General features: G+C 45.2%; 1 long non-coding RNA gene across 1 annotated transcript in view; it reads left to right on the top strand.

Annotated features, from left to right (window-relative positions):
- LOC105521091 overlaps positions 1-3326 on the top strand; it is a 30463-nt gene extending 27137 nt beyond the window's left edge. The window contains exons 3-5 of the long non-coding RNA XR_001003219.1: positions 584-772; positions 842-988; positions 1826-3326. This is a non-coding gene — a long non-coding RNA (uncharacterized LOC105521091). The remainder of the gene's footprint in view (positions 1-583; positions 773-841; positions 989-1825) is intronic.
- Positions 3327-26788: the final 23462 nt, after the last annotated feature.

Here is a 26788-nt window from a genome sequence, read left to right as displayed (position 1 = left end):
CTCTGCCTCTTACATCGAAAACAATTTCTAGAGACAAATACTTCAGTTTCTGTTGTAGCATATTTCCGTGTCTTTCATCATGGAGAGCCAAAAAGTGTTATCTAGTTCATAAACCATGCACTTCCCTATTTGTCAGGAGTGAGCAAAGGACTACTTGCACCAAATAAGGATTTTATTGTCACCTGGAGAGCGTGGCTTACGTTTTGATGGGAGAAGACAAGGAACGTTTTGGAGCATAGAGCGTGCTTCCCAGTCTCTGGAAGGATGGCACAGCAGAAAAGGGGCACCTCCAGCTCCGAACACATCACAAGTGAGTATCACAGATGTCCAGGGCCTTGGCCTGGTTCCATATAGGCACTGTCCAGGCAGCCGGCCGAGGCTCCCTGCAGGGTCTCCACTTCCTCCTCCAGGCATGCTGCCTCCTCAGACCTTTCAGCGGGGTCATTTCGGGCTGGTATGCTGGCTCCCCAGTACGGGAATCGCCAATTTGCCGCTCTTGTCACTTTTCCCTTGTCATGTTCTGTCTCTCTCTCACACACAGACACCTACTATTATTTAAAACATTGCTTTTGGCACTTCCCAGGCCAAGCTATAAATAAAGGATGGACTGACCTCATCCACTGTTAAATCGGAGCCATGGTGCATTGCCTAGAACATCGCGATGACTCCCAGCAGCACAGCAGACCAACGGCTGAGAAAGAGCTCATTTGGTTCCTCTAACTAGGATGCTGTCCTGCCAGAGCCCTGGGGGTTCTCATCTCCTGGGGCAAGAGCAGCATGCAACCCTTATCTAGGATGCTGTCCTGCCAGAGCCCTGAGGGTTCTCATCTCCTGGGGCAAGAGCAGCATGCAACCCTTATGAACCCATCTTGGAGGGCAGTCAGGGAGCCCAAGATAAGACCATTGGGAGCCTCAGGTTCGCTTTAGGTGGTCTCCGTGCTGGAGAGCTGTATCTCCCATGAAAAGGACAGCTGACCATAAGAAGGAGGTAAGTTACTCACAGACAGGAAAATAAGAAGCTCCTACTTACAGTTGTGATATGTGCTGTAGCCATTTAATGTTAACGGCATCCATGTGAGACAGGTGCTAGTACTACCCCATTTCATATTGGAGGACATTTAGGTACACAGATTGTGTGACTTGCCCAAGGTTGCCCACCTGGTTAGGGAGCTCCAGGATTCCAATCCAGTCTGAACTCAACACCTGGGGTGGCACCTACAGGCTGGGGTCAACCTGGATGACTGCCTGTTGCATGGCCTGGCAACTAAAAATTGTTTTTTACATTTTGAAATGGTTAAAAAAATTAAAATAAGATGATATTTCGTGACATCGTGAAATTACATGAAACGCAAGTTTCAGCATCTACAAATACAGTTTGATTGGGACACAGCCACTCTCATCTGTTTGTAGGCTATCCATGGCTGCTTACAGGGTCCACATAGTCCACAAAGCCTGAGATATTTACTCTCTGACCTTTTACAGAACAAGTCAGCAAACACTATTTTAAAGTGTTAGCATGCATCAGAACCCCTTGTGGGGCTTGTTAGAATGCAGCTCCCTGGCCCCACACCCAGTCTCTGATTCAGTAAGTCTGCAGCAGGGCCTGGGAATTTCATTTCTAAAAAGTTTCCCAGGTGATGCTCATGCTGGTCCACAGACCACTTTGAGAGCCGCTACCCTGAACTCCAGTGCTCTACTGCTTGTCATCAGGGTGGCCAGATCTTTCTCACCATGGCACCATGGTAAGAAAGAAGCCTAAATATCCCTAGTGCCACCTGCTGTGCAGCCACCTTTTGAGAAAGTGTCCCCAGTGATCTTTTCCCAGGTTAGCCTTTGTGGCTTGGGCAGCTGGCTTTTCAGAGATGTGAAACCACACGTCTTCAGAGTGAACAGCTGCTTGCCCCGATGTGCTCAAGCGGTGCGGGACGTGGACACATCCTAGTGAATGAGTCACACAGTGTAACCAGGTCTGCCCACAACAACCCGACGGGTGACATTGCCATCTGCAGCAGTGCTGTACTTCCTCCCGCCGATTTGTAAAGTGCAGGCAGGACACTAGATCAACTCGCTGCTGCTGAGGCCAGTGAACTCCAGGGCGTATTCCCATGTTCCTTCGCAGTAGCTGCTCGCCTTTGTAAGCACGTGAGTTATTCATGCTGTCTGTTGTGATCCTAAGGAATCCAATAGTCAGAACCAGAACTTCTGAATTACAGCACAGCATTGCTGTTTGGCGTCACCAGAAAGCAGATTTTGAGATTAGCATGGGGGCAGTTAAGCGGGGCATTCTCTCTGGAGCAATGTCTAGCCGGGGTGGGACTGGGGAGAGGGAGAAGTGGGCTGCTGAGGATATCACAGAGAGATGGCAGCCTTTCTGCAGCAAAGGCCTGAGTGCACACTCACCTGGCTATCACTGAGAGGACCCTCTGTTCAACAGGGCCACTCGGGGGTTCCCCTGCATGGAGATCTGAGTGTCCAGGGAGGGGACGTGGTGAGCATTTCTCTGTTCAAAGGGTGCAAAGGAAAATCTGCCCCATTCCTGCCAAAGTGGTTGATGTGGAGGAAAGGGGAGTGCCAGTTCTATAGACTGAGGTGGTGGCTGTTAGAACTGCTCCTGGGCTAGTTGGTGTTCTGGAATTTTCCCCTCTATGTGAGATGAAAGAGCGTATCTTTAAGAGCTGCAACTTTGAAGCTCTAATATAGAATGCTTTTAGTGGCAAGCAATACTTCGGAAGCGGCTTGAAGACCCCTGAAGATCCTTGGTGACCTAGGCAGTTCCTTTATTGCCAGGGCTGTGCAGGACTAAGCTTCAACAGCGCCACCATGGGGCAGCAGAAGTAATTGCAGTGGTGCATTGAGGGTTTTCTTTTGCACTGAGGACTCAAGCCCCACCTCCACCTTTGCACTTGGTAAATCTTTGGGGTTCATGGACAATTCTGAGAATACTTAAGAGAGTGATGTTAGAATTTGATGTTTTGGTTTATTGTATCAGAAAATAAAAGAGGTTGCATTTATAGCTCAGTTTGTGGTTCATATCAATTTAAATAGCTTTGAAATGCTGATAGGACCGTCATGGTTTTTTGGTTGCTGAAATCCCGTAACTGAAGCAATGCCTCAGTAAGCTTTTAATCCACAGCTCGCACACCCAGGTCTATAACAAAGTTTTTACATGCCTATGGGGAAAAAGAATTATGAGGCAAACATTTATAAAGTTAACTTTATTACATTTCTAATCCTATTTTTTTATTCTGCTAGTGTATTGTTATATATTTTCCTACATATTTAGTGCAAACATTTTCTCCCTCTTATAAAATGTTAGTGATTTTAAATGATGGGATTTTAAAAAATGTTTTTACTTGACAAATAAAGACAGCAACCTAATACCTACCTCTCAAAATATTTGTAAATTGTACTGATCTATAAAATCTATTAAGTATGAGATTTGTTGATATGATGACTCATAAAAGCAATGTAATCCAAATTAAAATTTGTAAAATGCTGCATAATTTACATAGTATTTCTCTCTCGAGTATCTTTAAACCATCAAGTTAAGTGTGACTTCAGATGGGTGCAGTGGCTCACGCCTGGAATCCCAGCACTTTGGGAGGCCAAGGCGGGCAGATCACCTGAGGTCAGGAGTTCGAGACCAGCCTGGCCAAAATGTTGAAACCCCATCCCTACTAAAAATACAAAAATTAGCTGGGTGTGGTGGCATGCCTTGTAGTCCCAGCTGCTCGGGAGGCTGAGACAGGAGAATTGCTTGAACTCAGAGGCAGAGGTTGCAGTGAGCTGAGATCACACTACTGCACTCCAGCCTGGGCGGCAGAGTGAGACTCCATCTCAAACAAAGAAGAGAAAGAAAGAAAATATCCTCTAGTCACTTCTAGTTACCACAACAGTTTGATTTTAATTATTAGAAGACCTACTTCCACGCAGAAATATGAACTCCAAACCTCTGGATATGGGGACAGAAATCACCATAGCACACTAAAAACTTTGTCCAAAGAAATTCTGTCTTCTATTTCCTTGCCGTTAACCATTTTATATCCTTGAGATGGTGTTGAGTTGAGCTGCAAAGCCGGCCTTGGCCACCTGCCCTGATAGTCTTGCCCAGATGCTCCAGCACCCTGCCCGGGGATGTGGCCAAATTGGCCACCTGCTGTTTTGTTCGTCCCTCTGATTTCTGTCTCAGTTGCTCTTTTTTGGAGTTCTGCAGTTGTGTATGTGCTTTTTCTTGTTCTGGGTCAGTTTTTTTCTCATCTGTCAAACCAGGACACATAATTTTACAAGGTTACACAGTGAGGAAAGCCTTGCTAAATCTTACCGCTACGATTCACGGCATTGCAGAGGCCCTGCTTGTAGAGCTGCAACAGCTCTCAGAAGTTTTAGGCTAATTCCTTCATTTTACAGATGACTAAAATGGAATCCAGGGAGTTTAAGTGGCATGATGAGAGCCAGAGGATCCCTTCTCAAGTAACTATGGAACAAAACCTTCGAAACGCATACACTGGTACAGCGTTAGGCTGAGAGGGGCCTGAGCTTACACAATGTGGGCATCCTCTTTCAGAAAGAAGAAATACAAAATTAAGTATACAATTGTTATCATTTAGAAAGATAAAGGAAATTACCATGAATTACACACTTCCAAAACCTGTGAAATACCACAAACAACATAGAATCCAAGAAAATAATATGTTTATTGCTTAATTGTCCAACCAATCTCTGGAATTCCTGTTTTCTTACATTTTCGTCTGCATAATGTTTGATTGCCTTTTCCTCTGACCACAGTTTTGTAGTGTCATTTCTATAGAGATAATAGTGAGAAAATTCAGTCTTTAGTACAATCGATTACAATTGTATTCTTATTGATAATTTGGTTCTTATTGATAATTTGAAAATTTTTCTTTCAGTTTTACAACTCATTATTGGTAAGTCATGTAAGTTTTAGTGTTATTGTCAAGTTGTAGATAACTTCTGTCAACCTTCTTTCATATGTAAGCTGTAAGATGTGGAAAATCTTTTGACAAATTGGCTTCTGACTGTATCTTTTTCAGACTTTCATTCCCTTTCCCTCCATGTACTTCCCGTGCTGTGGAGCATGTTTGGGCTGGGAGATGACCTGTGACCCTGGGGGATGACCTGTGACCCTGGGAGATGACCTGTGATCCTGCACTTCAGGTCACATGCTGGGTGCATCAGCAGAATGGGCTTCCTGGGCATTCCTGGAAGCTATGTCCACACCAGGATGGCAGCAATGATTTTACTGTACCTGGAAGTAATGATGAGCTGTGTGAATGTAATCCAAACGAAGTTTATCCCAATCCTCCACTTGCTTTGACTTGGAGCACCGAAGGGCTGTGTCCTAGGTGCACATACACACACACACACACATGCACATGCACACGTAGAGCCTTCTGCAATTCCAAGCATGTCCCCTAGCCCCATGAGGCAGTCAGTGGCTTCACCCCACCTCTCAGCTCCTCCCTCGGGAACATGCAAATTCCTCCAGGGAAAAAGGGACCTCCAGTGCTGAGCTCAATTCTCCCTTCTGGAAATTGGCTTTGTAATTCTTTACAATCTTGTTAGCACCCGAGCTTCAAATTATTTCTATGATAAATTTTGAGTTACAGAACCTGGCATACAATGAAAAAGTAAGCATACTTCTTAGGAGATGCGACAATATGTACGAATACCAGCTGAAACAGCTAACAGTGGCAACAGAGCCACAAAGACTCCAGAGAGTGGAAGTACAAATTTATAGAAATAGAAGAAGAAAATAGAATGTTTAAAAGATATACAAACTTTCATATAATTATTTTTACTATGTTCAAGGAGATAAAAGACGTTAGAATTTCAGCAGACATGAGAGGTTGTAGCGCATGCTACAAAAACCAAAGGCAAATTGGAAAACCAAAAAATTCAGTGATCAAAATTAAGAACTCATTTTTATCCTTGACAGATGAGTCATTGAGGATAACTGGAAAGCAGGATAGGAGAAAATAGAATAAAACATGGTAAGGACAAATAATGGAAAACTACAGAAGAGCTGGTCAGAGACAGAGGATAGAGTAATAAGGTTTAATGTCAGCAAAAGAGGAGAGACTATGCAAAAGAAATTTTAGAAGTGTAAGGACATAGGGAAAAACAAACTCAGTTTCTCCTGCTGTACTCTCACAACACTCACACTTCTATAACCCCAGATGTGTGGAGTTTTTCTCCACATACCAAACAATTCTGCAGATGACTCTCCAGTGGGCACCAGCTGGGTGTCTTCTAATTCAGCTCAGCTCTGACACTGTCTAGCTGGAGACTGTGTCACATCCCACAGGTTGAAGGCTCATTCCCACAAGTCTATTCCTCAGCTCAGATGCCAATTGTAGCACAGGTGGTGACCTGTGCTTTTGACCAACCAGCTATAAACTGGGGTTCCACCAACCCCCTCCTTGGGTTTATTTAATTTGCTAAAGTGGCTCACAGAACTCAGGGAAATTCTTACATTTACACATTTATTATAAGGATACATTACAAAGGATACAGATGAACAGCCCGATGAAAGAGATACATAAGGCAAGGAATGGGAAAAGGGGCACAGGGCTTCCATGCTCTCTCTGGATACACCAGCCTGCAGGAGCTTCTACATGTTCTGCTACTTGGAAGACCCAGAGCTCAGTCCTTTTGGATTTTTGTGGAAACTTCATTAGGTAGGTCATGATTGATTATATCATTGGCTGTCGGTGATCAACTCAATATTCAGCCCTTCTATCCTCCCTGGAAGTGAGAGAGGTGGTTGGGGTCTGGGGGAGTAGGAGGTACGCTGAAAGTTTCAACCTTCCCTCCTGGGAGGGTTGAAAACAGCGAACAGTCCCCCACCTGAGACTATGGAGGGGCTCCAGTCATCTCATTAGCATACAAGAGCCACTCATCACTCCAGAGAGCCCAAGGATTTTGGGAGCTATGAATCAGGAAGCCAGAAGACCAAATATACATTTCACAAAATCACAGGAAGAAACATGATTAAGAACTTTCCAAACTAATTACTAATGTAAAAAATCCGAAACCTAACTTAAATGTCACAAACTCTGAAAACAAATTATTATCAATTAACTTTCTGATGCAGCTCTAGAACACTTTTTCTTACCTATTTTGGTTGTACTCTCTTTTTTTTTTTTTTTTTTTGAGGCGGAGTCTCGCTCTGTCACCCGGACTGGAGTGCAGTGGCCAGATCTCAGCTCACTGCAAGCTCCGCCTCCTGGGTTTACGCCATTCTCCTGCCTCAGCCTCCCGAGTAGCTGGGACCACAGGCGCCCGCCACCTCGCCCGGCTAGTTTTTGTATTTTTAGTAGAGACGGGGTTTCACCGTGTTAGCCAGGATGGTCTCGATCTCCTGACCTCGTGATCCGCCCGTCTCGGCCTCCCAAAGTGCTGGGATTACAGGCTTGAGCCACTGCGCCCGGCCGGTTGTACTCTCTTTGATCACCTCCTCAAAACAGAACAGTTTTGCAGTACCATTTTCTATAGAGAGAATAGAAAGATAATTCAGATCTTTCTCTAGTGTGTTTTATTAAAATTTACTATTGAAGATTTAGAGAATTTTTTTTACTTTCCCTTTTCAATTCAATATTGGTCACATTATGTAAAGTTCAATATTGTCTAGATTTGGGGAAACATTCATTATATATGAACTGTAAGATTTGAGGAATAAAAATAAAATTCTAAGCCCCCACGCAGCTGAACAGATCCCCTCTTGGCCAAGGGGGCCCTGAAGAAACCTTAAAAACTGAGTTCCTGGCCATGACAGGAGGAAGGTCAGCCGGCCTTGTTATACCGCCTCCCTTGCTGACTGCCGTTGGCTTTCTCTTTAAGCATTATACACACACCAGCCCTTTGGAAAGACTTGCTCTACCTCCGATACCAACCAGCCCTCATACTGCCCCTCCCTTACAATCTTGACACAGGACTCACCATCATTCCTTCCTGATGAGAGACCACTAGCCACAGAGTGGCTCTGGCCAGCTAGGGACGCTACACACAGAGGGCCTCCATGTCCTCTGCTTCACCTTTTGATATTTAGAGCCTACTTGTAATACATTCAAATGTTGAGTCTCCCCAAAGTGAGCAGGGAAGCACGTCGTATGCCTGTTAGCTACTACACATGCCCTCGCCTTCCTGTTGTGAGTTTCCATCACTCCTCCTGTGACTTGCTCAACATGTATACTCAGCCAGCCTGCTCAGCGTACATTCCGGTTCCATTGATCCCCCCCCGAAGTACTTCTTATGGAGGTTACACTTCCCAGTCTGCAAGATGGTCAGCCTACAGGCTGCAATGCTTTATGAGAAATAAAGCTCTTTTACCAAATTTATGAACCTCATTATTCTTCAGCTGGCAGATTTCAGGGCATTTCAGTTTTTCACGTACAGTGACTGAACATATTCATTGAATTGATGACCTGCATGAGCTGGTTTGGTTAATGATTTCCTATAACAGACTTTTGTGAAGTTTATGGTATTTTCATTGGTGTAACTAATCTGTCTCAAATCCACAAGACATTTAAATCTTACCCTTAATATGTTCATAAGATTCTTGCATCTTCATTGATTAGATTTTCCAATAATCCAATGGCCTGTTCATGATTTTGACTCAGAATGTGTTTGTTCTTTTTGATGGATTACTTTTTGAATTATCTGGACACTTTTTGGTTAAAATTGGTCATCTATATCAGAATAATTCCCATTAGTTCCATCACATAGCTTCTTGACATTTGTTCATATTTCATTGAATTTATTGAGAATTTTTCTCTCAGGTCCTTAATAAATTTAAGCTTGACAAAAGACAACACTTCAATATACACTCAAGTCAAGGGTTCATTTATTTTGTTAAAACCTTTTCTCTTTCTTAATTGCTGAAAAAATGTGTTCTAATTATCAAATATGCCATTCCCATCGAAGAAGAAAGAAAGCATGGTGAACTTTCATTCTGACAAGATGTTGCTGACCCTGTGCAGATCATTTTACATAACCAATGATCAGAGCAATTTGTCTCTCTTCTGCTACACACAGCTAGGCGCTGTAGGATGCATTCTTATCGCTGGCCCTGCGTCATCAATCCTTCTGCTTAGTGAGTAGATACAGTGTGCAACAGGGACAGTCCTAGAAGCCATCCCTACATTAGGATAATTAGCAGTAATTTAACAGTAAGAAGACTGCCTGAAAGTCACATACATTTATTCCATTAAATCCAAATTAATTATGTCCCCAACTCTACTGCCCCTAACTGGATCCCAAGTGGCCTGCGGGCACCACAGCTCACCCTGCAGAGGAGAAATATGATGAACTGGACATGAGCACAGACAAAGATCCGAATCCACTGCTCTTACAGCAGCTTACTTTTGCAAATTGTATTACACATGAGCAGGAAGGCACAGTGTTAGGGGCCCGCTCAAGAAATACATGGACACTGGACACTGACTGCGGTGCTTAACCAGGCCCTGGAAGGGGATCATGCAACGAAGGGCACCGCGGCATTAGCTTTGTTTGTTTTATAGTAAATCTACTTTGGACACCTATTAATTAATTCGTTTGGTCGTTTCTGTTAATTCTTAAAAATCCTACTACGTGCCAAGCACTGGGGGATATCAAGGGCAGGAGAACACTGCATGTGAGGGAAGCTAGTTCTCTTTTCCCTCCCCCCCTTCTCAGATGCTCTTTTCCAATTTTACAAAAGAGAGACAGGCTCTTCCTCACATTAGGGCACATTCCTCTAGGAGGTAAAAGTGCTTGGGGCAACAAGGAAACAATTCAAAATATTGGTGTTGAGAACACAAATGAGGAGCCAGCTTATTTTTCATACTTTGCCTTTAGTAAAATTAAAGGAAGATTTAATTAGATTGGCAGCTAATAGATCATTAAAAATAATTTTGATTATCAGTCATAATACGACTTTTGGCATACTACTCAGAAGTTCAAAGAATTGAGTGACATCACCCCAACAAATCCTTCACTTACCATCTACTTTTTTATGTGAACAGAGTTTCTTTGTGTTTACATGTACAAAACAAAAATTAGTAAAAGATTCATTGCTGAGTTCTTTCTTATTCTGACAATATGTAGTTATTGTCCAAGGATGTGTAAGTGCAATTAAGAATCACACAAATATGCTGAAACATTTTTGAAAAGTTTGAAATGGGCAAAAAGATTTCTAGGTGTCCTGTGCAGCGTACCGTTCCAGGCTATCTCTGACTTTCCTCATCTTCGAGCTATTTTAGAACACGGTACGTTGAAAAAGTTGCATAGTAATACAAATAATTCTTGACCAAAGAAATGCTGAATTAGTTCCAGTGGTGATAAAATTAATTATTGCCCCTGTAGATGTTGACGCATTTTGCATCTATTTGTAAGTTCATTTCAGCATTCCTAATTGCCCCTGCATGCCCCCCCGCCCCAGCGTGCGTGTGTGTATGTGTGTGTATGTGTGTGTGTATATGTGTGTGTGTGTGTATGTGTGTGTGTATATGTGTGTATGTGTGTGTATGTGTGTGTGTATGTGTGTGTATGTGTGTGTGTGTATGTGTGTGTATGTGTGTGTGTATGTGTATATGTGTGTATGTGTGTGTATGTGTGTGTGTATGTGTGTGTATGTTGTGTGTGTATGTGTGTGTATGTGTGTGTGTATGTGTGTGTATGTGTGTATGTGTGTGTATGTGTGTGTGTGTATGTGTGTGTGTGTGTATGTGTGTGTGTGTTGAATTCTATTTTGAACCGGTTGTAGTTGATATCTTACTGGTGCCCTCCTTGGTTCATGACGTAAACAAAATCTTTGATATGCTCATTTTGTGAAAGTCATGAGGATTTTACCTTTTAAAAATTCTCACACACACGCACGCACACACACGACAGAAAACAAACTTGACCTGTGTGCTTTCTACTTTTGAACTCTATCAAAAATAATTTTTCCCTAATAAATGGCCAGTTTAGAGGTATGCTTTTTGCACTGTAACATGGATTTCTAAGATTCAGGGCAAATAATATTATGTATCCCTCCAAATTAAAAAAAAAGTCCCAGTTAAATAATTTCATGCAAATCTCGAGGACTGCATGGATGAAAACAAGTTTCTAAAGGGCACCTGAGCAGATGTGTATGGAAGTGGAGGTCTCAGGAGAAGCCCTTTAGCTTGGCAGAATTGGGCTGCTCAGGACCAACCCGCTGTTACCACCCACCGCTGCTCTGGGCTGACTGCAAACACCAGGGACTTCTCAGCATTAACCAGAGGATGCATTCCTGTCTCCCAGGGTCACTGTCTAATGTCCCTTCAAGCATGATGGCTCTGATTTTCTATTCCCAAGGCATTTTTTTTTCTGATCAGAAATAGTCCAAATCCTATTTGTCAGTTGTACCGTTTTGTTTTTTGCTACCTGCTTTTCTCTTGTTATGCTTTCAATATCTTTTCAGTGAAACACTCCCCAGTAGCTCCCCCAACTCCCCTGTGCCCACTATATCCACTCAGAAAAAAAAACAACAACAACAAATTCATTGTTTACAGAAACTCAAGGAGTGCTTGATTTTGTCTGGAGCCAACTAATTATATCTGCAAAGTAACCAGAAAATTCCTCACGGTGTGTCAACTCCACAGCTAGGCAGAGGAGACCAAACTCAACCAGGCTGATGTATGGCGATTCAGACCCTCCCAGGAGTCGAATAGCACCCCGGTGTCACCGTCCTAGCAGACACCTCTTCTGATTGGATGTGACTGGGCTTGAGGTGAGCAAGGAAGGAACGGCTGACATTAGATCCATTTCCGGGGGTGGGTTTTAACAGGAACTTGTACTGAGTAAATATGTGCCTGAAGGGAGGCCAGGGGACAGCAAAGGGAAGGAAGGAAGAGAAGAGCGCAGAGGGATCCCTAAGGGGGGCCACCAGAGAAACCTCCCTGAGACCCAGGAACATCCAAGATGCCTGGAAAGTTCTGGGCCTTCTCCCTGGCTTGGGAGGATCTGTAGGCTATAGAATGTCTGTATTTGTCAGTGTGAGTTATCCCTCCAGGGCACACTCCTGTATTTCATCACACATGGGTTTTCCTCATCTCACAGAGCTGCAACCCGAGTCTGTTTGTGAGCTCAAGGCCCGGCCCCTTAACATGTTTTCCCCAACTCTGAATCTTTTCATCTGCTTCCCACCAAGTCCTGGAGACTTCCAGGTGTTAACTGAAATGACTGTTTAGGCACCAGGTTCAGGTGGAGCATGCTGATTACAATCTGGTTGGCTGAAAAACTTGTTGGCAGTTTCTTTCTTAACTCTCTCATGCCAATGGAAAACAAGCCCCCTGCCAAACCCCATTCAGTAAGAGGCGCTAATGAACCTCCAGCAATCAGACCGTTGATGTCAGACTTGTTAGCTGGGGCCAACATTTGTGAACTTTGATTTTTAAGCCAGCTTTCACACACACACGCACAGGCACACGCACATGCATACACATGCACGTGCACACACGTACAAACACATGCATACACGTGCATGTTTTGCAACGTTTTACTTCCCTGCTACCCGCCTATCCACGAACCCACGTTATCCCCAATCATCTAGAGATCTTTTACCTACTCCTAGGAAAGGTCAAGGTCACAAGTATATATCCCCAGTCTTCTGATAACAGAGAAACAGATTCTGATATTCAAAATGAAGCTACAATTTATGTGACCTTTTTTTTCTTCTTCTTCTTTTTTTTTTTGATAGAGTTTTGCTCTGTCGCCCAGGCTGGAGTGCAATGGTGCAATCGTGGCTCACTGCAACCCCTGCCTCCAGGGTTCAAGCAATTCTCCTGCCTCAGCCTCCTGAGTAGCTGGGATTACAGGCATGTGCAACCACACCCAGCTAATTTTGTGTTTTTTCAGTAAAGATGGGGTCTCACCATGTTGGTCAGGCTGGTCACGACCTCCTGGCCTCAGATAATCCGCCTGCCTCAGCCTCCCAAAGTGCTGGGATTACAGGTGTGAACCACTGTGCCCGGCCAATTTATGGGAACTTTTAAGAGTAAGAGTCGCCTGCTCCCCATATGCCTCAGTGCAGTGTCTGGGCGCACTGAAGTGAAGAAGGCGTCTGCTCACGCTCTGGGTAGGGGTGTGCTGGCAAATGCCTAACAATCAGCTCTCCAACAGTGAAAAGCCCTGGCAGGATTTGCCTATTTCTATGGTGTAAATATTCCCTTTGTGGGTGACTCTAAGCCACCAACACAAGGCCACTCACGTGGAGTCATGAAGGACAGCACACGGTTGCCTCTCAGAAGCCAGCAGGAGCCAGCGTCAGTACCCGACTCGCTCTGGGCTTAGCTCACCATGAGCCAATCTCTAAGCATAAATCAACTACCCAGGAAAGTAAAAGCCTGCAAAGTAACTAGGGTCAGATTTGGAAGTGGGGTGGTGAGGAGGATCTGAAAGGGTTTTTCAGATTCAGATTTCCCAAGAATTATCTTCGGCAGAGTAAGAGCCAGTAGTATCAGACATGCATCAGAATGATCAGTCTCTTGAGTTGGACAATATTTATCAAGCGTCTTCTCACGCAGCACACTTTAATAAAAGTCCAAGCCAAAAGGGACCAACTCTGCCCTCTATGGCAATATAAATCTCCAGAAGTTGCTGACCTGTTTACAGGTTCTGACCCGAGATTCTTTATCCAACAGGAACAGGGTTTTGTGAAATCTTAGGATTTGGAAAAGACCTCACAGATTATGTGTTCTAGTGACTTTCAACGCTCTCAGACTCAAGATCCCACTCTTTCCCACTTTAGGGAGGAATAATGGAAGTATGTATTTGAGGTGTACCATCTGATCTGTTTTGTGTATGGATACAAATTTGGAACCATCAGCACCACCCTCTCCTTTTAAAAATATTCTGTAACACACCATGAAAGAAATTCATCCACTTACAAATATATTTTTAAAAATCGGTATAATGATCAGTTGCTAAATGCTCAGGTAGTTTTGTGCCAGGAGGACGTAGTGAAGAAGTCAGATGGGTACGTGTGCATAGAGAACCATCAGAAATCAACAGTGTCAGTATGAATGAATGAACAATGAACAATGAATGCATACATGTGGGGCTCAAAAGTGGGCAGCTTTGCAAAATGTGAACTGATTTTCCAAACCAGTGCCCAACCTTGTTATTGTTCCAACAATAAAAATTTTAAAGTATCAAGATTTACATGATCACTGTGTATTAAACCTGTGCAAACTTTCTTTGTGCTTTTATGTAGAATGGGGTTAGATTCTAGGCACAGAGAATGCTACAAGTAGGCTTCTCACCTACACCATACAGCAGAACATCCTCAGATCTTGCAGAATGTGAGATAGTTTTTGGGGAACAGTCCTGTGCATGGTAGGCCATTGCCCCCCTCATTCTTGTGACAACCCCAAAATGGTCCCATTGCTCTTGGCAAGGCACAAATGTACTTTAATACACATTTTGCAGAAATAGCTCTTGTGCTCTGGCTGTACTGTTTTCAGTCATAAATAACATAAAGCTCTGGCTCCCACTGGCTTGGACAACCCAAGAGTTTATGACCTCACAGAACAGCTTCTCAATAATGCCACTGGGAACTATCTTTCCTGCTGCCCTCTGGTTGGCGGCAGGCTGGCTGCACAGTCCAGTACCTGCTGGACACCAGTCTCACCAGAGGAGAAGGGGATGTCTCAGAGATGCCCCTTCTGTAGGCTCCCTTATTTACCAGTGCCTCTCGGGCAAACGGGGCAAATGTGGTTGGCTAAGATGAGTCAGGATCTTCCCTGGGTGTCTTTATCTGTTTGGGCTGCTGTATCAAAATACCATCAACTGGTGGATTCTAAACAACAGAAATTTATAAACAGCCCTAGCAGTCCTGGAGGCTGGAAGTCCACGATCAAGGTACCAGCAGGTCACTGTCTGGTGGAGTCCCACTTTCTTCATCAATGGCTTCTTTTTGTTGTGTCCTCACGTGACTGGTGGGCTGAGGTGTCTCTCTTGAGCCTCTTTTATGAGGGCACTAATCCAACTCATGAGGCTCCACCCCCATGACCTAATCTCCTTCCAAAGGCCCACCTCCGAAACCTTCACCTTGGTATTGGTTTCAACACAGGAATCTTAGGGGAACCCAGGATTCAGGCCATAGTATTCGGGCAGGAGATGACATCATTGTGAGCAGGTGGATACCCGGATAAAATGGGGATTCTCGGGGGAAGAAAAGGGGGATTGGGGATATGGCTTAGGCAATCAATAGACAGCATCCAGTATATAGAGAAACTGGTGAAATGTTGACTGACTGTGATGGGGGCCACGTGGAGAAGGGAGGGGAAGGAGGGTGGGGAGGCTGCACCCTGAGATCACTGCTCACCTTTCTGTTTCCTATGCCAATAACAGCAGAGGCCAGCATGAGGGGAGGAACCCAGGGCTCCGATGGTCCTGGCGTTTTGGTCACCCTCCGTGATCAGTTGGCAACATGATGGGGGCGCTGTGCCTCAGTGGCATCTCACAGAACCCACAGCTCTGAAAACCGTGCTTCCTGGTGCCCACCCACTGGAGTGAGCGCCTTGGGGGTTGGCTGGATTTGTGTTCCGTTTCAAGCCCGGCACTTACTGTGACCATCACACACGAAGCGCACGAAGCGCTTGATGGTGTTTTACCAAATGGCCGAAGGCAGCTCTGTCTCTGGGTTGGCCACCTGCCATTTGGGCTACTTGTGGGTCCACAGCCTGAATTGCCAGGCACATCTTCCACTTCATCCACCCCTGCTTCACTCATCCATCCTCCTCCCTCTCTATACAAGGGCCGTTTTAATTCCTGCTGGGAAATGCTGAGCAGAAAGTCACTTTAATAACTGACTGTGGAATTCCTCCCCTGGACAAAGCCGACTTTGCTTAGGAATACATCTAAATGGGCATGTTTGTTTATGAAGATGAGGGCATGGCCCACAATGGTCAGGAAATGACCAAGAAATGGAGGAACTGCATGGTATTAAAAAATAACAGGAGATGGTGGGTGGAGACCAAAAACAACGCTTGAAAGAGAGGTGCGAGGGCACATTGACAGCATTTCCCCCGTATCGGGAGACCAGAGACGCACGCGGGGGAAAGTCAGCCGAGAGGCTCACAGGAGCAGCTCTGGAGGAGGGACGCCTGACCTTTTGTCTTGAATTATCTGCTACGCTGCGTGGTGTGCACCCCATCCCGATCCTCCTTAATCTTGAGTCAGGGTCTCCTATACCCCGCCGACTTGTGTGAGTGGAGGGTGGTGGAATCTGTGCTTGGGTTGGGGTGACATGGGACAGAGGGAAGGAGACTGTCATATGAGGTGAGCTGTGCATGAGTTCAAGAGGTCAGAAGATTGGAACAAGAGGTGACTGTGGGAATGTCATTCCCACAGAGTTTGCAGAAATCTTGGGTAGGGCTCTGGCCTTCCCACAGGATGTGGGAAGGAGGCTTAGCCAACTCTAGTTGAATCCTGGAGGACCTGGTGGCCCCACTGACTTCTGTGTTACACAATCTCCTCCGTTCACTTTTCTGACCAAAAATGGACGCAGGGAGTAAAGAAACCTAGAAACCCAGGATCTTGATACATCAAGTTTGGTGTGACTATAAATGCAAAATGGTATGTGATAGGCACCTGGCAGCTCTGTTCACAGTTGCCCAAGCATCCATCCCATTCCTAGTATTTGCAGTCCTAGCAACTGGGCCAGGCACCAGGAATAGCAGGCATGTGGGCTCTGGTTGCCTCGGTGAGGGATTCCTCACATTGAACCCACTACCCTATGGCTGTATAACCGAGTCAGGCATTTCCCTCACTAGCTTTGTTACAAACAGTCTGCTATTCACCACCTTGTGGCTGGTGGGGCTGACCTGGCCTTGGGAGTCTGGAAGCTAATCTAGAGGAAGGGACTTCTGGGCTGAGACTCAAAGGATGAGATGGTGTTAGCCAGGCAAAGAAAGGAGTTTGATGAGTAACAAGCATTCTAAAAGTCCCCACGGCTCGGCCTGTCGCTGCAATGGTTTGATCAGAGTTGTGGTGTCCCATAAAGGAGAATTGCCTGCAAAATGACTTGGATGTCAGGTCTTTAAACTCTTAGCTCCTTCCTGAGACCCGTACGTATGTGGGTGCACACACAGGCAAATGCACGTCATGTCCTTTCCTCATCCTCCAGTGGATGGGAAGCTCTGATGTGTGTGTGTGTGTGTGTGTGTGTGTGTGTGTGTGTGATTTATGTCATTCTTTGCTGTACAAAGAATGAGGAAATGCTGGGGAGGATGAATAGAAGTTGCTCTTATAATTAAATGTGTGGGAGATTTTGATTGCTTATGAGACGGCAGTCTGAAAAAATAACACAGTACAGCCGTGGTTAAGATTACAGATGCCCTCCATTTACAACAGGGCTACAGCCCAACAAACCCACCCTAAACTGGGTTTGTTGTAAAATATCCTGAGTCAAATATCTGTGACTGATGGAGTGGGGCTTGCTGCTGCTGCCTAGCACCATGAGAGAAGTACGGTTTCTATGAAGGCATCACACCACCCTGAAGTCAAATCACTGAGGGTCGGGGATGGTCTGTACATGCTTTGAGGCAATTGTCTTTGAAATCTGGCTCTGCCAAGTTCAAGCTACCCAGCTTCCTGGCATCTCTGCGACTCACGTCTCTGTTTCCCATGGCAACCCCTCTGACAGCATCCCTCTCACGGGCTGGTTGCGAGTGGGGACTGAGATCACGCGTGTGAAGCACCTGCAGAGTGCTCACTACACATTAGTCAGTGTTACTGTTTTCACACAGGGGAGGAGCAGATCGAGATGACTCCTTTAGCCTCCCCACTCATGGAGGAGCAAATGGCAAGAAGCATCTGCCTGTGGATCAAAGAGAACAATCCATTTCTAGCAGTTCTATTTTACAAATTTGGTTCTCTTTACAAATGTGCTCACTCATCTTCAAAACTCTAAAGTAATAAAATGTTTATTGAATATAAAAATATTAAAATAATTAAATAATTAAAAACATTCAAATAATACTTGCCTGGGTACAGTGACTCATGCCTGTAATCTCAGCACTTTTGGGAGGCCGACATTGGCGGATTGCTTGAGGCCAGAAGTTCAAGACCAGCCTGGGCAACATAGCAAGACTCCATCCCTACAAAAAATGAAAAGACTAGCCAGGCATGGTAGTGTGCTCCTGTAGTACCAGCTACTTAGGAGGATGAGTTGGGAGGATCGCTTGAGGCCAGGAGTTTGAGATCACTTTGGGTGTATTAGTCGGTTCTCACGTTTCTATCAGTAACTACCTAAAACCGGGTAATTTGTGAGGAAAGGAGGTTTAATTGGCTCACAGTCCCGCAAACTGTACAGGAAGCAGGGTTGCGGAGGCCTTAAGAAACTTTCAATCATGGCAGAAGGCGAACAGGAAGCTGGTATGTCCTGCATGGTGGAAGCAGGAAGAAGAGTGAAGGGGGAGGCGCTACACACTTTTAAACAAATAGATCTCATGAGAACTCCTCACTATCATGAGAACAGCAAGAGGGACGTCCTCCCCCATCATCCAATCACCTCCCACCAGGCCCCTCCCACAACATTGGGGATTACAATTTGCCATGAGATTTGGGCAGGGACACCAATCCAAACCGTATCACTGAGCAACAGAGCGAGACCCTGTCTCTACATAAAATAAAAAAAAAAAACTGCCATGTGTGGTGGTGGCCCATGCCTGTAGTGCAAGCTACACAAGAGGCTGAGATGGGAGGATTGCTTGATCCCAGGAGTTCGAGGCTGCAGTGAGCTATGATTGGACTGCTGTACTCTAGCACTGTAGCCTGGGTAACAGAGCAAGACCCTGTCTGTAAAAGGGAGAGAGAGAGAGAGAGAGAGACTCTTTTTTCTACTTCCTATCACTGTATGTAGTAACTATGTGTTGGGTGGGTTCTTGAGGATGAATCCAGGGTTGTCCAGGAAAATTTGAAATGTCCCTGGGAAACTGCAGGCTAATAATGTCCCCAGGGCACCTTTGTAAACATGTATCTGAGCAAGCATTGAGTTAAGAGATGGAGATTTGGGTTGGAATTCTGGTCTTTAAGATCTCAGTTTTTATACCTCTCAAATAAGTATAATTTGCTTTGCTCTTGTGATTTGTAAGATTAAATTGCATCTATATAAACAAAAGTGCTTATAAAAGTGTGATTCATTCCATAGGTGAAAAAGAAATACCCGTGTCCATTTCTCATTTGGTGTTGTTCTCTTAGCAAGCAGTCACTTCTTCAAGAATTTCTCAGGATACATGAAGAAAGAGTGACTGAAATAATTTTTTGATAACTGCCAAGCATTCAGGGGATGAATGTTTTGTTTATTTTTTTTTAGATATATTATCTCACTCTGTCACCCAGGCTGGGGTCAGTGGTACAATCATAGCTCACTGCAGTGTTGAATTCCTGGGCTCAAGTGGGCTCAAGTGATCCTCCCACCTTGGCCTCCTGAGTACCTGGGACTACAGGCGCGTGCCACCAAGCCCAGCTAGTTGTTTTTTCTTTTCTTTCTTTCTTTTTTTTGTAGAGATGAGGTCTTACTACGTTGCCAGACTGTTCTCAAACTCCTGGCCTCTGGCGGGCCTCCGGCTTCTGTCTTCCAAAGTGCTGGGATTACAGGTGTGAGCCACCAGGCCTGGCCTGAAAGGTGGGTTTTAGATGTCATATACTACTGCTGTTGCCTACAGTGATTGACGTCTTAAGTTGCCACAGTTCAAAAGCAACACAGCGAGTCCTGGGCGAGCCATTAAGAGTTCTGGAGCAGAGGGAAAATGAAAGTCATTCCCTTTCACTGGTGAAACTTTCTTTCCCAATGGCCGCCAAGACAACTCCCATTGGGGTGATTGAGGGGAGCACTTAAAGAAGGCATCACCAGGTCTAGTTTCTCCATAAAACATCCCTGCTGTAAAGTTCGCTGTACGTCTCTCAAACTAGCCACTTTGAATGGCTCTGTCATTAGGAAAGAATTTAGTGGCCTTACGTTAATATAAGCTAATGGTTTCTGGAGGATTTTTCAGCAGCAAATAATAAGTTTAAGCAGCCTCCTGAGAAGGTTGGATGACGTACAAGCTCTAAAGCACCTGAGAGCAGTATGTCTGCCTTCTCCAGGAGCAAAATGTTGGTTATTGAGCTTAGTTAATTTGCCTGAAAGCCGCTAGCTCTGACCTCGTATCTGTACTTGACCCTCCTATTTCTCCCATCTCCATGGGTGACTCTTTTGTTCTTTTTTTTTTTTTCTTTGTCTTTTCGAGACAGAGTCTCACTCTGTCGCCAGGGTGGAGTGCAGTGGCGCGATCTCGGCTCACTGCGACCTCCACCTCCCGAGTTCAAGCGATTCTCCTACCTCAGCCTCCGGGGTAGCTGAGACTACAGGCACGTGCCACCACGCCCAGCTAATTTTTGTACATTTAGTAGAGACAGGGTTTCATCATGTTGGCCAGGAGGCTCTTTTGTTCTTATTTCACAGCGTCTACTGTAGAAAATGCCTTTGGGTGTGTGTTTCTACATGTAAAGAAATTGACACATTGATTTTGATGAATGCATGGTAGAGAAAAATAGTTGACATCAAGTCACAATGCATGCCTTGAAGTGTGTAGGAATACTTCGGTGGACCTGAAAGACTGCCAGTTAACACTTTTTCTGACACTAACTTTTCGTAGTTCTACACCAATGACATGAGCACAAACCATAATCTGACACATGATGCATACATAACACACATAACATAAAATTAACTGTTTTAACCTTTCTTTTTTTTTTGAGAGATGGGGTCTTGCTCTGTTGCCCAATCTGGAGTGCAGTAGCATGATCATAGCTCACTACGGCCTTGAATTGCTAGGGCTCAAGCCATCCTCCCAACTCAGCCTCTCAAAGTGTTGGAATTACAGGCAGGAGCCACTGTGTCTGGTGGCCTGTTTTCACCATTTTTTAAGTTAACCATTTTAAGCTCTGAGGCATTAAGTACATTCACACTGTTGTGCAACCATCACCATCATTTATCTTTAGAACTTTCTCACCTTCCTCAACTGAAACTGTGCCCATTAAGCAGCTTTCATTTTTATTGGAAAACAGGCAGGTTGTTGAGGATGACTGTCCACCGTGGCACACGGACGTGCACGGCCAATGCTCTCGGAGGAATGCCATTCTGGGTTGTGTCTCCACCGGAAGGGCGTCACCAAAGCAGACTCTTTGGGGTCTCACAGAATGATGGGGAGTTCAGATTAGTACCCCAGCCATGGGGAGGGCCTGTGGTAACAACGTGAAGGCGGGCAGCTGGATGACCCCCAGCGGTGCTGCAGCTTCATTTCCTGCATGCTGCCAGCTTAGCAGTGCCTGGTGGGAGTGTGGGAATACACCCAGCTTAGCAGTGCCTGGTGGGAGTGTGGGAATACAGCCAGCTCCTGCCTGCGGTTCACACGCTGACCCTTCAAAAAAATACCATCTGAAAATTTGGCTATTGCCAAATTGCCCCAAAGACATGATCTTTGAGCAAAGGGAAAAGTATTTGTCACTCCTAGCCTGATGAGTTTTCTCCAAAGCAAACAGATGTGCCCTTCCAAAAATAACCGTTCTGCCCACTGGGTCATAACTGTTTACATTCGGTCAGAGCCATAAAGAGCCAGGATTTAGGCCAGCAACACTGTGAAGAGGGCATCTCCTGGATGAAGGCTCTTGTTCTGCTCTCTGGAAAAGGCTTTCGGGAGAAAAGGCGGAGCCTCCCAGAGAGGAAGAAGGAAACAAGAGAGAGCAAGGGCAGGAGGGATTGCAGGAGTGTGGTGGGTGCGGTGCCTTGGGCTGGGTCAGTGCGCCCTGCTGCAGGCCTGGCCCTGGTACTTCCAAGGACGGCCCCCAGTTGCTGTGGGCCTGCTGGCGTTGTTGGGGAGGAGGGCGGGCGGCAAGACTGGGTGTTTCTGGGGAGTTGATGGCATTTAGGAATTATTTTCTGAAACCTAACTCTAATGTCTGGTGTTTTCATGAGCTGAAATTGCCTTGGGAGCCTTTTAGGCCTACTGGAGTCCCGGGGGCGCTGAGCGGACCTCCCGTGGAAGTTGTGGTGAGCAGCGGGAATGCTGACCCAGGAGCAGAAGGCACCAGGGGCAGGCATGACCACCCGCAGGCCAGCAGCATTGAGAAACAGCCCTCCTGAGGGGCAGCGCTCACACGGCCCGGAGGGAGTTTGGGGAAGAAAAGAAGGAGAAAGGATAAAGGCAATAGCGGGAAGGGAAAGCCTGCTGCGTGCCAGGCACCTGGCTGTATCGTTCCGGTCTTCAGAGATCGCGTGACTTTAAGGAAAGTGTGGCTCTGAGAGCTTCAGTAACTTGTTGAAGGACACGTGCCGGTCTCCACATGCCCCCAGTCACAGGGTGCTCCCAAGGCGCGTCAGGCTTCCTGACTACTTCCAGCTAGAAGGAATGCTGACAATCACAATATTTCAGATAGTTTCAAGAAGCAGACATTCAGAAAACCACACAAAACTGTTTTTGAAAATCTCAGCAATAGTTCGCATTCATGTAGTAATAAAATGATTGATTTTATGTGTACATCCGAGAGAGTTTACATAGATATGCAGTGTTTAAAAGACCGTCCTACGAAGCCAGGTGCTAATATTCCCATTTTACAGATGAAGACACTGAGATTCAAAGAGATGAAGTGACTTCCCTTTAGGTTCATAAATGAAGAAAGAGGAAGAACTAGTTCTAGAACCAGATCTTCCCATAGTTAAATTCTCTCTGTAACAACCCGTTGTCTTTGAGCAGATCAATGTAATGCGTTTTAAATTTAGATTGATCAAAAGGTAACTGTCAGGTAAATCATAGTTTTGTTGGTCTGAAAGCCTTTTTAAAAAATTTTTTTGATAAAAACATATAAAACAATTATTACCTGATAAACTTAGATTTTGAAATGCCAAGGCTCTTTCCAGACTAACGTCTGTGTGAGTCTTGGATCCTCTGAATGACTTTTGCAGTGTTAAATATATAAAACACAACACTGAGTTAAACTATTGATCATACGGGAGGGGAAGGATGGTTAAGAAAATTTGGAAGAGTTAGGCAAGAGTGTAGAAAACTGTCTGCTTATTGGAAAAAAAAAAAGACGAAGTTTTATGCTATCCAATAAATATTGTATTTCTTTTAGTCATTTTCTCTCGTCCGACCTGTGCAAAGTACCAAAGAGGGAAGAGAAGTTGTCTGAATGGAATGCACCTCAAGGTCTTGGGGGAATTCAGCAACAGACTGTGCAAGAGATCCACATACTGTAACTTTTGCTAAATTGAAGAACTTTAATTGCTGGTTCCCAACCAGGAAGGAAGAAAATGATTTTGATGTGTGAAATGTAGAGTCAAACAGATTTCCTAGAAGAATTTCAACTGTGGAATGAGGACCTGTGGGAGTCATGATGAAGCGTCAAGCCTGGAGGGGAGAGAAGGGGGAGGAATGGTGTCAAAGAGTGATTGATAACAGAAGTGTCCAGATGTTTTTATTATTTACATTTTACTCCCAGTGCTGTATTTGTAAATACTAGCAAGGTTAGTAACAGGACTCACAAAAGACGCTTAACCTCTATCAGGTTATGTGACTCATCCATGGCTACCTCTGGCCTGGACTCCCCTCCTAGACTGGGGCCTGCATACTCCACTGTCCACTTCACATTTCCTCTGAGATACACAGAGCGGCTCAATTTCCACACTTCCAAAACCACACTTGGGGTTTCCCATGGAAGCTGGTGCATGTCCAGCTCATTCTGTCTCTGAAGCTCAGGACCTCCAGCTCCAGAGGGTAAAAGTGAGTAACCTCCTCCCTTCTCCTCTCAGCTCCCGCCTCGTCTTCACTCACTCCTTAACCCTCCTCAACCCTCCTCACCCCTCTTTATCCCCTCCTCACCCCTCCTCACCCCTCCACACCCCTCCTCACCCCTCCTCACCCCTTCTTATCTCCTCCTCACCCTCCTCATCTCCTCCACACCCCTCCTCATCTCTTCCTCACCCATCATCTCCTCCTCACCCCTCCTCATCCCCTCCTCACCCCTCATCTCCTCCTCATTTCTTCCTCATCCATCCTCACCTCTCATCTCCTCCTCACCCCTCCTCATCCTTCCTCATCCACTCCTCATCTCATCCTCACTCCTCCTCATCTCCTCCTCACCCTTATTTACCCTTCCTCATCTCTTCTTTACCCCCCTCACCCCTCCTCATCCACTCCTCATCTCCTCACCCCTCCTCATCGCCTCCTCACCCCTCCTCACCCCTCCTCACCCCTCCTCATCTCTTCCTCACCCCTCCTCACCCTTTCTCATCTCCTCCTCATCCCTCTATACCCCTCCTCATCTTGTCTTTACCCCTCCTCACCCCTCCTCATCTCTTCCTTATCCCTCTTCACCCCTCCTCATCCACATCTCACTCACTCTTCACCCTTCCTTACCTTCCCCTCATCCTTCCTCCCCACTCTCAATGCTCCTCACTCCCTCATCACCCCACATTCCCAGCACCCTCCTTCCCCAGTCCAGACCAGCAGGGTCTTTGTCTTGGACCAGTGTGTAGCCTTTAGTCAGCTCTGCCAAACCCTCTGCTGCCCATTCCAAATGAGTTCTGACTCTGCAGCCAGATTAATCTTGATAAAAAATGAAACTTACAACACATCAGTAGATTGTGCTAATTATTTCACAATGTATACATATATCATAACATTACGTGGTATACCAAAAGCGTATACTATTTTTATTTGTCAGTTATACCTCAATAAAGTTGGGGAAAAGCACGAAAAGCCATCCACGGCTTTCTCCTGTCCTTAGGAGAATGTGCTGTTCACATGGTGTCCAAGACCCTGGCAGAGGTGGCCCCGCCAGTGCCTTGAGCACCCCCTCAGCCCTGCTGCTCCCAGCCTCAGCAGGCCCTCGCCCTCACCATGCAGCTCTGCCACCCACTCTCTGACATGCCCCGTCTTACCTGTTGGTCTCCCTGACTGGACATACATGTCTTCCTGGGTTTGCTGAGCTAACTCCCACCTACCTCTCCTTGCCCTTCAGACTGCCACTGGGTCCTGACATCCCCATGGGGCGGCACCCCCTGTTGGAAGAGCCTGGAACTCCCAGTGCTTCTGCTTGGAAGCCCTTTTCAGAATCCTAATTTAACTCCCGTTCATGACTATTGAATGACTGTGTCTGCCTCTCTGGACTGGAAGCCCCACACAGGGAGAGACCTGTGTGGGGTTGGAATTCCGGCTTTGCCTTCCATGTTTTTGAATTGAAAGAATCAATAATAAGTGAAATCCTAACTGAGCAGGAAATTTCTGATAGCGTTTTTGTGGCTGTCATTCCTATGGAAAGCCCGACCGTTCAGTCCTGGAGCATAACTAAGTTATGCTAATTTAGACAAGATAAGAAATAGAGAAGTGGTCATGGTAAGACAGCCATGGAAGTGCAAACCTAGAAGATTATGGTAAAAAACTCATTCTGGCAAAAATGAATCTGTAATATCATTAATAACATTTGATTCTGGGTGAATTAAGTTTGGAAACACTTAGCCAGACCTCTTAGTTTCCTCTTTCTCCTCATTTTAACGAGAGGGCAAAGACAGGGTTGCTTTCTGCATATGACAACTTCCTAATTTTCTAGTGATTTACCCCCCTTTCTTACTTGTTCTGTTATCCTGGAGTTTTGGCTATCTCTGTACAATTAGACATGACTTTGGAGCTCTCAGAGGAAGAATCCTCACATATTTGGAGAATGTGGGGTTTGAGAAGAACTTTGAATGATGTCCAGCTTTGAAAGATCTTGGAAAACTTCACAGCCATCTCAGCTTGCTTGTCGTGATTTCTGTGGATTTTCACTTAAGTCTTTCAATGTACTCATCTGAAATTTTGTGGAGAAATTTAGTGTTAACCAATTGATCAGCAATTCGATGGTTTTATCAGCTTGCTAAAGTTGAAAGTTAATCTCTATCCAGGGAGGTTTACTAAGTGGAAGTTTGAGTTTGGGGTAAGGCTCCCTGTTCTGTGAGCGTTTGCCTGTGTGCATCCTATCCTGTGTCTGCATTATCGTTCTGAAGTTGCATGAAATTTACAAAGGCAACGGAAACAAGAAGTGATTACCTATCCATGGGAACTTGGGGATACTGTAAATCAGCCCCCCTGGCTCTGAGGACTGACATGACATCTTGGCTTTTAGATTTTAGGAACATAATGCAGTCTCAGTGCTGGGTTCATCTACGTGGCTTCTTCCCAGAAGAGCCTGAAAAACATCCTGAGAGTTTTCAGATTACAGCTTATTAAAATTCTGAAATCATCTCAAGAAGGGAAATAGAACCTGAGTAAAACAAGTAAGCCTGGTGTTTTATGCTAAACAATTATTATGAATTGAGCTGCCATGGAGGACCATTTCAGGCTTTGGTTGAATTTAAGTCACATACTCATGGCTGTATAATCATAAGTATATTATGCTTAAGATACATGTCTGTGCATGCCCCATGTAACACAATATTAAGAAACTTGAGGCCGGCTTTCAACAGCTGAAGCAGAAGTTTCAACAATTTTCCTGTGAATTAGCATCATTCTGAATTAGCGGCTTGGTTAGACAGCCAATTTGGACAATTCAGATCCCAAAGTGGTATCTTAGGTCTGATTTATTTGTTTTGGCCGTCTAGGTAACTCCCAGTCGCTAGACAATCATTCATGGGGAAAATGGAGAAATGCCCTTCTTGTGTGGATGTCTCCTTTCTGGGCCAGTATTTAAATATGAGTTGGTAAGACTTTGCCTTTCCTGTGATTGAAGGAATGACTTCACAAGG

Source organism: Colobus angolensis, unplaced genomic scaffold (genome assembly GCF_000951035.1).
Source record: "Colobus angolensis palliatus isolate OR3802 unplaced genomic scaffold, Cang.pa_1.0 Scaffold396, whole genome shotgun sequence".
NCBI classification, from domain to species: domain Eukaryota; kingdom Metazoa; phylum Chordata; class Mammalia; order Primates; family Cercopithecidae; genus Colobus; species Colobus angolensis.
Note: the sequence above shows the minus strand (reverse complement) of the source record. Positions and strands in the feature narration are given on the sequence as shown.